The sequence below is a fragment of the Scyliorhinus canicula genome, chromosome 5 (genome assembly GCF_902713615.1).
Source record: "Scyliorhinus canicula chromosome 5, sScyCan1.1, whole genome shotgun sequence".
In the NCBI taxonomy this organism is placed as follows: Eukaryota; Metazoa; Chordata; class Chondrichthyes; order Carcharhiniformes; family Scyliorhinidae; genus Scyliorhinus; species Scyliorhinus canicula.
In genome coordinates, this window is record NC_052150.1 from 231,702,301 (window position 1) to 231,714,732 (window position 12,432).

Here is a 12,432-nt window from a genome sequence, read left to right on the forward strand (position 1 = left end):
GATAGACAGGCAGTGGGATAGACAGGCAGAGGGATAGACAGGCAGTGGGATAGACAGGCAGAGGGATAGACAGGCAGAGGGATAGACAGGCAGAGAGATAGACAGGCAGTGGGATAGACAGGCAGTGGGATAGACAGAGGGATAGACAGGCAGAGGGATAGACAGGCAGAGGGATAGACAGGCAGAGGGATAGACAGGCAGAGGGATAGACAGGCAGAGGGATAGACAGAGGGATAGACAGGCAGAGGGATAGACAGGCAGAGGGATAGACAGGCAGAGGGATAGACAGGCAGTGGGATAGACAGGCAGTGGGATAGACAGGCAGAGGGATAGACAGGCAGAGGGATAGACAGAGAGATAGACAGGCAGTGGGATAGACAGGCAGAGGGATAGACAGAGGGATAGACAGGCAGAGGGATAGACAGGCAGAGGGATAGACAGGCAGAGGGATAGACAGGCAGAGGGATAGACAGGCAGAGGGATAGACAGGCAGAGAGATAGACAGGCAGTGGGATAGACAGGTAGAGGGATAGACAGAAGGATAGACAGGCAGAGGGATAGACAGAGAGATAGACAGGCAGAGGGATAGACAGGCAGAGGGATAGACAGGCAGAGGGATAGACAGGCAGTGGGATAGACAGGCAGAGGGATAGACAGGCAGTGGGATAGACAGGCAGAGGGATAGACAGGCAGAGGGATAGACAGGCAGAGAGATAGACAGGCAGTGGGATAGACAGGCAGTGGGATAGACAGGCAGAGGGATAGACATAGGGATAGACAGGCAGAGGGATAGACAGGCAGAGGGATAGACAGGCAGAGAGATAGACAGACAGAGGGATAGACAGGCAGAGGGATAGACAGAGGGATAGACAGGCAGAGGGATAGACAGGCAGAGGGATAGACAGGCAGAGGGATAGACAGGCAGTGGGATAGACAGGCAGTGGGATAGACAGGCAGAGGGATAGACAGAGAGATAGACAGGCAGTGGGATAGACAGGCAGAGGGATAGACAGAGGGATAGACAGGCAGAGGGATAGACAGGCAGAGGGATAGACAGGCAGAGGGATAGACAGGCAGTGGGATAGACAGGCAGTGGGATAGACAGGCAGTGGGATAGACAGGCAGAGGGATAGACAGGCAGAGGGATAGACAGAGAGATAGACAGCCAGACAGCCAAACAGACAAGACAGCCAAATAGGCAAACAGCAATCAGACAAACAGTCAAACAGACAGATTGAAAAACAGACTGGGGGATAGACAGACAGTCAGAGAGGCAACCACGCAGACAGACAGATAGACGGGCAAAGAGATAGACAGATAGAAAGACAGCCAAACAGAGATACAGACAGAAGGATAAACAGAAAGAGAGGTAGCAGACTATCAGACAGACAGACAGCCAAATGCGACCATCAATTCACTCAAGACACGAGTGGAAGTAAACTGTGGCTTTAATCGACTTGCAATTGAGCCTGCCTGCGACCAGAAGAACTGAGGGCAGACTCACAAGACCGCAGCACTTTATACTTCCGGTAGTGGGAGGGGCCATGGGCGGAGCCATGGGCGGAGCCAAGGGTGGAGCCCTGTACAAGCTCCTCATCTCCCCCCGTGGGCAGAGCCACGCAACGGCTCACAGATGGAGCCCACAGGGACACAGTGATACACAGTGTGAATTATAGCATTATACATTCACCACGTTCACCCCCTGTAAAAAAGTCAAGTCCAGCGAGGGTAACGGGTTTACAGATTGAGCCGGTCCGGTGGCCGAGTCGTCCGCTGGGATCGGCGGAGCACTGGGGTTGCAGCCACTTCGGATGGCTGGGTGCTGACGGTGGGGATCTGAGGGTGGCTGGGTGCTGACGGGCGGTGGGGATCTGAGGGTGGCTGGGTGCTGGGTGCTGACGGGCGGTGTGGATGGGGATCTGAGGGTGGCTGGGTGCTGACGGGCGGTGGGGATCTGAGGGTGGCTGGGTGCTGACGGGCGGTGTGGATCTGAGGGTGGCTGGGTGCTGACGGGCGGTGTGGATCTGAGGGTGGCTGGGTGCTGACGGGTGGTGGGGATCTGAGGGTGGCTGGGTGCTGACGGGCGGTGTGGATCTGAGGGTGGCTGGGTGCTGACGGTGTGGGTCTGAGGGTGGCTGGGTGCTGACGGTGTGGGTCTGAGGGTGGCTGGGTGCTGACGGACGGTGTGGATCTGAGGGTGCTGGGTGCTGACGGGTGGTGGGGATCTGAGGGTGGCTGGGTGCTGACGGACGGTGGGGATCTGAGGGTGGCTGGGTGCTGACGGGCGGTGTGGATCTGAGGGTGGCTGGGTGCTGACGGGCGGTGGGGATCTGAGGGTGGCTGGGTGGTGACGGGCGGTGTGGATCTGAGGGTGGCTGGGTGCTGACGGGCGGTGGGGATGGGGATCTGAGGGTGGCTGGGTGGTGACGGGCGGTGGGGATCTGAGGGTGGCTGGGTGCTGACGGGCGGTGGGGATCTGAGGGTGGCTGGGTGCTGACGGGCGGTGGGGATCTGAGGGTGGCTGGGTGCTGACGGGCGGTGGGGATCTGAGGGTGGCTGGGTGCTGACGGGCGGTGGGGATCTGAGGGTGGCTGGGTGCTGGGTGCTGACGGGCGGTGGGGATCTGAGGGTGGCTGGGTGCTGACGGGCGGTGGGGATCTGAGGGTGGCTGGGTGCTGATGGGCGGTGGGGATCTGAGGGTGGCTGGGTGCTGACGGGCGGTGGGGATCTGAGGGTGGCTGGGTGCTGGGTGCTGACGGGCGGTGGGGATCTGAGGGTGGCTGGGTGCTGACGGGCGGTGGGGATCTGAGGGTGGCTGGGTGCTGACGGGCGGTGGGGAACTGAGGGTGGCTGGGTGCTGACGGGCGGTGGGGATGGGGATCTGAGGGTGGCTGGGTGCTGACGGTGTGGATCTGAGGGTGGCTGGGTGCTGACGGGCGGTGGGGATCTGAGGGTGGCTGGGTGCTGACGGGCGGTGGGGATCTGAGGGTGGCTGGGTGCTGACGGGCGGTGGGGATCTGAGGGTGGCTGGGTGCTGACGGACGGTGGGGATGGGGATCTGAGGGTGGCTGGGTGCTGACGGGCGGTGTGGATGGGGATCTGAGGGTGGCTGGGTGCTGACGGGCGGTGGGGATCTGAGGGTGGCTGGGTGCTGGGTGCTGACGGACGGTGGGGATCTGAGGGTGGCTGGGTGGTGACGGGCGGTGGGGATCTGAGGGTGGCTGGGTGCTGGGTGCTGACGGGCGGTGTGGATCTGAGGGTGGCTGGGTGCTGACGGACGGTGGGGATCTGAGGGTGGCTGGGTGCTGACGGGCGGTGTGGATGGGGATCTGAGGGTGGCTGGGTGCTGACGGGCGGTGTGGATGGGGATCTGAGGGTGGCTGGGTGCTGACGGGCGGTGTGGATCTGAGGGTGGCTGGGTGCTGACGGGCGGTGGGGATCTGAGGGTGGCTGGGTGCTGACGGGGGGTGTGGATCTGAGGGTGGCTGGGTGCTGACGGGCGGTGGGGATGTGAGGGTGGCTGGGTGCTGACGGACGGTGTGGATCTGAGGGTGGCTGGGTGCTGACGGGCGGTGGGGATCTGAGGGTGGCTGGGTGCTGACGGTGTGGATCTGAGGGTGGCTGGGTGCTGACGGGCGGTGGGGATCTGAGGGTGGCTGGGTGCTGACGGTGTGGATCTGAGGGTGGCTGGGTGCTGACGGGCGGTGGGGATCTGAGGGTGGCTGGGTGCTGACGGGCGGTGGGGATCTGAGGGTGGCTGTGGATCTGAGGGTGGCTGGGTGCTGACGGGCGGTGTGGATCTGAGGGTGGCTGTGGATCTGAGGGTGGCTGGGTGCTGGGTGCTGACGGTCGGTGTGGATCTGAGGGTGGACTCCGGGGGCGGTTCGTTCAGAGCTTCGTTCCTGACCGGTGTGACGGGCGAAGGGGGGGCGCAGGAAACCTGTAGGCACGGGGGCGCAGGGCGTGGGGGGTCGGGTGGGGTGTGAGGGGTACCTCGGCGGTGGTGGTGATGGTGGTAGTGGATCCTGCAGGCGCCAGGTCCCGGAGGGTAACGGTGTCCTGACGGCTGTTGGGGTGCTCGATAAAGGCGTAGTGGGGGTTTGAATGTAGCAGTCGGACCCTCTCTGCCAGCGGGTCTGTTTTATGCATCCAGATCTGCTTCTGGAGGAGAACTGGGCCCGGTGTCCTCAACCAAGATGGGAGCGAAGCCCCCGTGGTAGTGCCCCTAGGGAAAACAAATAATCGCTCGTGAGGAGTCTGATTAGTGGCTGTACACAGGAGGGATCTAATAGCATGGAGCGCGTCGGGGAGGACCTCCTGCCAGTGGGAGGGCGGGAGATTCCTGGAGCGGAGGGTCGGGAGGTCGGGAGATTCCTGGACCGGAGGGTCAGTAGGACGGTCTTCCAGACCGTCGCATTCTCCCTCTCCACCTGCCCGTTCCCCCTGGGGTTATAGCTGGTAGTCCTGCTCGAGGCAATTCCCTTGTCGAGCAGGTACTGACGCAGCTCGTCGCTCATAAAGGACGAACCCCGGTCGCTGTGTACGTAGCTGGGGAAACCGAACAGGGTGAAGACACTGTGCAGGGCCCTGATGACTGTGTGGGAGGTCATGTCGGGGCACGGGATGGCAAACGGAAAACGGGAGAATTTGTCTATGATGTTGAGGAAGTACACATTTTGATTGGTTGAGGGAAGGGGCCCTTTGAAATCGATGCTCAGTCGTTCAAAGGGCCGGGAAGCCTTTACCAGGTGGGCCCTGTCTGGTGTATAGAAGTGCGGTTTGCACTCCGCGCAGATCGGGCAATCCCTGGTGACAGCTTTGACCTTCTCGTTGGAGAAAGGCAGATTTCGGGCTTTGATGTAGTGGGCGAGCCGGGTGACCCCTGGGTGGCAGAGGTCATTATGGATAGCCTGTAATCGGTCGTCTTGTGCGCTGGCGCATGTGTCGCGGGACAGGGCATCTGGGGGCTCGTTGAGCTTCCCCGGTCGATATATGATATCATAATTATAGATGGAGAGTTTGATCCTCCACCTCAGGATTTTATTGTTTTTTATTTTGCCCTGTTGCGAGTTGTCGAACATGAAGGTAACCAATCTCAGGTCGGTGATGAGGGTAAACCTCCTACCTGCGAGGCAGTGCCTCCAGTGCCTCCATTGTGCTTCCACAATGGCTTGAGCTTCTTTTTTGACTGAGGAGGGTCGAAGTTCCGAAGCGGAGAGAGTTCGGGAGAAGAAGGCCACTGGTCTCCCTGCCTGATTCAGAGTGGCAGTGAGAGCGACCTCTGAGGCATCGCTCTCCACCTGAAAGGGGACGGATTCATCCACCGGCCACATGGCGGCTTTGGCGATGTCCTCCTTGATGCAGCTGAAGGTCTGGCGTGCCTCAGCCGACAGGGGGAAAAGTGTGGCCTTAAATAGGGGCCTTAAATTTGGGGCCTCACGGTAGCATGGTGGTTAGCATCAATGCTTCACAGCTCCAGGGTCCCAGGTTCGATTCCCGGCTGGGTCACTGTCTGTGTGGAGTCTGCACGTCCTCCCTGTGTGTGCGTGGGTTTCCTCCGGGTGCTCCGGTTTCCTCCCACAGTCCAAAGATGTGCGGGTTAGGTGGATTGGCCATGCTAAATTGCCCGTAGTGTAAGGTTAATGGGGGGATTGGGTATACGGGTTACGTGGGTTTAAGTAGGGTGATCATTGTTCGGCACAACATCGAGGGCCGAAGGGCCTGTTCTGTGCTGTACTGTTCTATGTTCTATGTTCTATAGTGGGAGGGCTTTGTCCGCATACTGGGGGACCCACTGGGCATAATAGGAGGGCCCTCTTGAGGGCCCTGGGGCAATGAGGGAGAGGGAGTTGTAAGAGGGGGCCGGGTCTGGGCCCAGGACTCCGTTTTCCACGACGTAGCCGAGGATGGCTAGCCTGGTCCTGCGGAAAACGCATTTCTCCTTGTTGTAAGTGAGGTTGAGTTTCTGGGCCGTCGAGAAATCGATTGAGGTTGGCATCGTGGTCCTGCTGGTCATAGCCGCAGATGGTGACTTTATCCAAGTACGGAAACGTGGCCCGCAGCTCGTACTGGTCCACCATTCGGTCCATTGCTCGTTTAACACTGAGACCCCATTCATGATGCCAAAGGGAACACAGAGGAAGTGGAAGAGGCAGCCATCGGCCTCGAACGCTGTGTAGTGGCGGTCCTCCGGGCGGATTGGGAGCTGGTGGTATGCAGACTTCAGATCCACTGTGGAAAAGATGCGGTACTGCCGATCTGATTAACCATATCTGCAATCCGGGGGAGGGGGTACGCATCGTGGTACGTGAACCGGTTAATGGTTTGGCTGTAATCAACCACCATCCGGAACTTTCTCCCGGTCTTGACGACCACCACCTGAGCTCTCCAGGGGCTATTACTGGCCTCTATGACTCCCTCACGTTGGAGCCGCTGGACTTCGGCTCTAATAAATACCCTGTCCTGCAGGCTGTACCGCCTGCTGCGGGTGGCCCTGTCCTGCAGGCTATACCGCCTGCTGCGGGTGGCCCTGTCCTGCAGGCTGTACCGCCTGCTGCGAGTGGCCCTGTCCTACAGGCTGTACCGCCTGCTGCGAGTGGCCCTGTCCTGCAGGCTGTACCGCCTGCTGCGGGTGGCCCTGTCCTGCAGGCTGTACCGCCTGCTGCGGGTGGCCCTGTCCTGCAGGCTATACCGCCTGCTGCGGGTGGCCCTGTCCTGCAGGCTGTACCGCCTGCTGCGAGTGGCCCTGTCCTGCAGGCTGTACCGCCTGCTGCGAGTGGCCCTGTCCTGTACCGCCTGCTGCGGGTGGCCCTGTCCTGCAGGCTGTACCGCCTGCTGCGGGTGGCCCTGTCCTGCAGGCTGTACCGCCTGCTGCGAGTGGCCCTGTCCTGCAGGCTGTACCGCCTGCTGCGAGTGGCCCTGTCCTGCAGGCTGTACCGCCTGCTGCGAGTGGCCCTGTCCTGCAGGCTGTACCGCCTGCTGCGGGTGGCCCTGTCCTGCAGGCTGTACCTCCTGCTGCGAGTGGCCCTGTCCTGCAGACTGTACCGCCTGCTGCGGGTGGCCCTGTCCTGTACCGCCTGCTGTGAGTGGCCCTGTCCTGCAGGCTGTACCGCCTGCTGCGGGTGGCCCTGTCCTGCAGGCTGTACCTCCTGCTGCGGGTGGCCCTGTCCTGCAGGCTGTACCGCCTGCTGCGAGTGGCCCTGTCCTGCAGGCTGTACCGCCTGCTGCGAGTGGCCCTGTCCTGCAGGCTGTACCGCCTGCTGCGAGTGGCCCTGTCCTGCAGGCTGTACCGCCTGCTGCGAGTGGCCCTGTCCTGCAGGCTGTACCGCCTGCTGCGGGTGGCCCTGTCCTGCAGGCTGTACCGCCTGCTGCGAGTGGCCCTGTCCTGCAGGCTGTACCGCCTGCTGCGAGTGGCCCTGTCCTGCAGGCTGTACCGCCTGCTGCGGGTGGCCCTGTCCTGCAGGCTGTACCGCCTGCTGCGAGTGGCCCTGTCCTGCAGGCTGTACCGCCTGCTGCGAGTGGCCCTGTCCTGCAGGCTGTACCGCCTGCTGCGGGTGGCCCTGTCCTGCAGGCTGTACCGCCTGCTGCGGGTGGCCCTGTCCTGCAGGCTGTACCGCCTGCTGCGAGTGGCCCTGTCCTGCAGGCTGTACCGCCTGCTGCGGGTGGCCCTGTCCTGCAGGCTGTACCGCCTGCTGCGGGTGGCCCTGTCCTGCAGGCTGTACCGCCTGCTGCGAGTGGCCACGGGTTTGAAGTTAGCAGTGAGATTAGCGAAGAGTGGAGGGGGGTCGATTTTTAGTGTTGCTAAGCTGCGTATAGTGAGAGGGGGGTAGGGGTCCGCCGAAGCTGAGTGTGAGGCTTCTTAGATTGGATTGAAAATTGAGCCCGAGTAGGAGGGGGCGCAGAGGTCTGGGAGTACGTACAACTCGGAAGTTAGAGTAGCTGGCACCCTGTATCGTTAATGTCGCAACAGTGCGCCCTTGTATTTGGACCGAGTGCGAGCCCGAGGCGAGGGAGATAGTTTGCCGTGCTGGGAAGATAGGGAGCGAACAGCGTCTTACCAGGTCTGGATGAACGAAGCTCTCAGTGCTCCCGGAGTCGAAGAGGCACGGTGTCCTGTATCCGTTTAACCTGAACGGACATCATGGAGCTTCTGAGGTGCTTTGGCCGTGACTGGTCCAAAGTGACTGCGTTGAGTTGCGGGTAGTCGGTGGCGTGGTCAGCGGTGCTGGAGTGACCCCGTGATGACTGTCCGCGGAGGTCGTAGTCGTCGATATGAACATCGGTTGATGGCCAAGATGGCGGCCCCCGTTGATTGCACGTAGCGGGCGAGGAAGATGGCGCCCAAGATGGCGGACCCATGACTCGCACATGGCCGGCCGCGTGGGGGAGGGTTGCCAAGATGGCGGCTCCCATGAGTCGTACATGTCGTGTGGAGGCGGAGTCGGCAGACACGCTGCAATACGAGTTGGAGGAACGATTGCTCTGGATAGCGGTAGAGTTTGAGGGTTTAGATTTAGACAAGTATACCTCAGCAAAATGTCCTTTCCGCCCGCAGCTGCTGCAGGTCGCGTTGCGGGCCGGGCAGTGCTGCCGTGGGTGTTGGGGCTGACCGCAGAAATGGCACGATGGCGCTCCATAGTGGACGGGTGGCCGCGTGGCGCAGGCCTGGGGCAGTCTCTAGTCGGGGGTCCACGATGGGGTCGCGTGGTCGGCGGGGAATGAGTTCAAACTTTGGAAAGCGACCTCCAGCGAGGTTGCTAGCGTTACCGTGTCCTCCAGGTTCTGGGCCCCTTTTTCGAGGAGACGCTGGCGCACATAGTTAGACCGGACCCTTGCAACATACACATCACGGACAGCGAGTTCCATATGTTGGGAGGCAGTTACAGCCTGAAAGTTACATTCCCGAGCAAGAGCTTTTAGGTCACGCAGGTAGTCCTCTAGCGACTCTGTGGGGCGCTGTCGGTGGGTAGTGAAAATATGCCGCACGTAACCGAGCAAACCATGCAGCTGAAGGGCAATTAGGGCTGGGCAAAAGGTGACGGCCACACCCCATGAAGGAATAAGGATGGCACTGTCACTTGAGTCTTTGCAAATTACCTGGGTCTCTTTGGCACTGTTCTGGTAAATTTTAAAATGTATCTCATCTCTGCAGCCCCTCACCCCTCTGCAAGTCACTGCCATGTCAGCAGTGATCACCTCTACACTTCCACTGCCAATCTGATCTCCCAGTGGCAACCTCTGCCTTGTCCAACTCCAATCCTGTATCAAACTGCCTAAACTACAGACAGACCTAACTCCTCCCATTTATCACATCAACTGTACCCAATTAAGATGTCCCGTGACCTGCTTAGCTGGGACTAAACACAATCCCTCAAATTATCTGCACCCTAGGGATCCTCCAGCAATCAAAACAATGTTCCATTAGTCATCTCTCTGTAAACAAGTAAATGGTTAAAAATCAATGATTACCTGGCCTTTTATGACTCCTTAATTACACCTTTAGTAGTAAATCACCTTTAGTAGAAATGCCTCCATTATTTGAACCCAGAGATTTTTAACAAAATGACGACAGCAAAAATATATAATATATAACAATTTCCTAAATTCACCACAAGACAGATAGGAGCTGTGCGGAGGAAGTGGTGGTAAAGACAACTGAAGTGCAGACCCATTGCTATGGCTACTGTTTCACTGCACAATATGAAGAGAGAAGATTCTCACTGGGCTTCAGGCTTTATCTCCACATCTCTCCAGCCCCAGTCCTATAACCCAGGGTGCAGCAACACTGGATCTTCTGGCAATGGCCAAGGGCTGATGCTGGAGGCCCGTAGCTTGAAGAGGGAGGACTAATTCTGGACGGTGACAGGAGGAATACTTGCTCTCAGACAAAACAGCCCAGGGTTAGAATTACAGCCAATATCAGCAGCAGGTGTGTGGCAGTGTGAATCAGGGTCCCATGTCGGACAAAGTTCAATATGTTTATTCACCCCGACAAGGTGGTTACAACCCCAGGCCTCAGAGTAGGTCTCTGGGTATTCAGCCTCCAGCAGACGCACCAACTGAGGGAGATGTGGGCACGTTGTTCGCTTGAACGTGGGAGGAATGTGTGTCAGGGGCATCTACTCACTTCTCGGAGTGACTCCAAACAAATGGACTGCTGCTGACATCACCCAAACTGAAACACTCAACTTCAAATGATTAGGGCAGATACCAGAGTGCAGAAATGGGCCATTCGGCCCATCGAGTCTGCTCCACCATTCAATCGGATCCTGACTGATTTGATCCGATATAATTCTCAACTCCACTTTCCCATCTTATCCACATAACCCTCGACTCCCTCACTGATTAAACTCTGCCTCGCTCAGTCTTGAACACAGTTAACATCCCAGTCCCTACAGCACATTTCCTGTACCACCAGGGGCGACAACACTCTTGACCACTGCTACTCAAAAATCAAGGGTGCCTACCGTTCCATCCCCCGACCGCACTTTGGGAAATCAGACCATAAGACTGTGCTCCTTCTCCCGGCTTACAAGCAGAAACTCAAGCGGGAGAATCCAGCTAAGAAGGTTGTGCAGTGCTGGTCCGAGGAGACAGAAGAGCTCTTACGTGACTGCTTGGAGACAGTGGACTGGTCCATATTTAAGAATTCAGCGACTAACTTAAATGAGTATGTCACCACCGTCACAGACTTCATCAGCAAATGTGTGGACGACTGCGTGCCAAAGAAAGCAGTACGTACGCTCCCCAACCCGAAACCATGGCTCAACCTCGAGATTGACTCCCTACTGAAGGACAGATCTGAGGCGTTCAAGGCAGATGACCCTGTCCTAGACAAGAAATCCAGATACGACCTCCGCAAAGCCATCCGAGATGCCAAGAGAGAATATCAAACCAAGCTAGAGTCACAGACAGACTCTCGGCGGTTGTGGCAAGGACTAAACAACATAACGGGCTACAAAGCGAAGTCGAGCAGTATCTCTGGTAGCAGTGCACCCCTCCCCGATGAACTTAATGCATTCTATGTTCGGTTCGAGCAGGTAACCAACAATCCGCTGTCGAGTGTCCCAGCAACCCATAATTCACCCATACCCACCATCACAGCTTCCGAAGTCAGATCGGCCTTCCTGAAAGTGAACCCACGGAAGGCGATGGGCCCGGACGGGATCCCTGGTCGTGCACTCAGAGCCTGCGCATACCAGCTGGCAGAGGTATTCACAGACATCTTTAACCTATCCCTACTTCTCTCCGAGGTCCCCACCTGCTTTAAGAAGACCACCATCATACCGGTACCAAAGAAGAACCAGGCAATGGGCCTCAATGACTACCGCCCGGTGGCCCTGACGTCAGTTGTAATGAAGTGCTTCGAGAGGCTGATCATGAAGCGCATCACCTCCATACTCCCGGAACGCCTTGACCCACTTCAATTCGCATACCGTCGCAACCGGTCCACATCAGACGCCATCTCCCTGGCCCTACACTCATCCCTAGAGCATCTCGAAAACAAGGACTCCTACATCAGACTCCTATTTATTGACTACAGCTCCGCCTTCAACACCATAATCCCAGCCAAGCTCATATCAAAGCTCCAAAACCTAGGACTTGGCTCTCCACTCTGCAACTGGATCCTCGATTTTCTGACCAACAGACCACAATCAGTAAGAATGAACACCAACACCACCTCCACAATAGTCCTCAATACCGGGGTCCCGCAAGGCTGCGTACTTAGCCCCCTACTCTACTGCCTGTACACACGACTGCATGGCAAAACTTGGTTCCAACTCCATCTACATGTTTGTTGACGATACGACCATAGTGGGCCGGATCTCGAATAACGACGAGTCCGAATACAGGAGGGAGATAGAGAACCTAGTGGAGTGGTGTAACAACAACAATCTCTCCCTCAATGCCAGCAAAACTAAAGAGCTGGTCATCGACTTCAGGAAGCAAAGTACTGTACACACCCCTGTCAGCATCAACGGGGCCGAGGTAGAGATGGTTAGCAGCTTCAAATTCTTAGGGGTACACATCTCCAAAAATCTGTCCTGGTCCACTGCTATTACCAAGAAAGCACAACAGCGCCTTTACTTCCTCAGGAAACTAAGGAAATTCGGCATGTCCACATTAACCCTTACCAACTTTTACAGATGCACTATAGAAAGCATCCTATCGGGCTGCATCACAGCCTGGTATGGCAACTGCTCGGCCCAGGGCCGCAAGGAACTTCAGAGAGTTGTGAACACCGCCCAGTCCATCACACGAACCTGCCTCCCATCCATTGATTCCATCTACACCTCCCGCTGTCTGGGGAAAGCAGGCAGCATAATCAAGGATCCCTCCCACCCGGCTTACTCACTCTTCCAACTTCTTCCATCGGACAGGAGATACAGAAGTCTGAGAACACGCACGAACAGACTCAAAAACAGCTTCTTC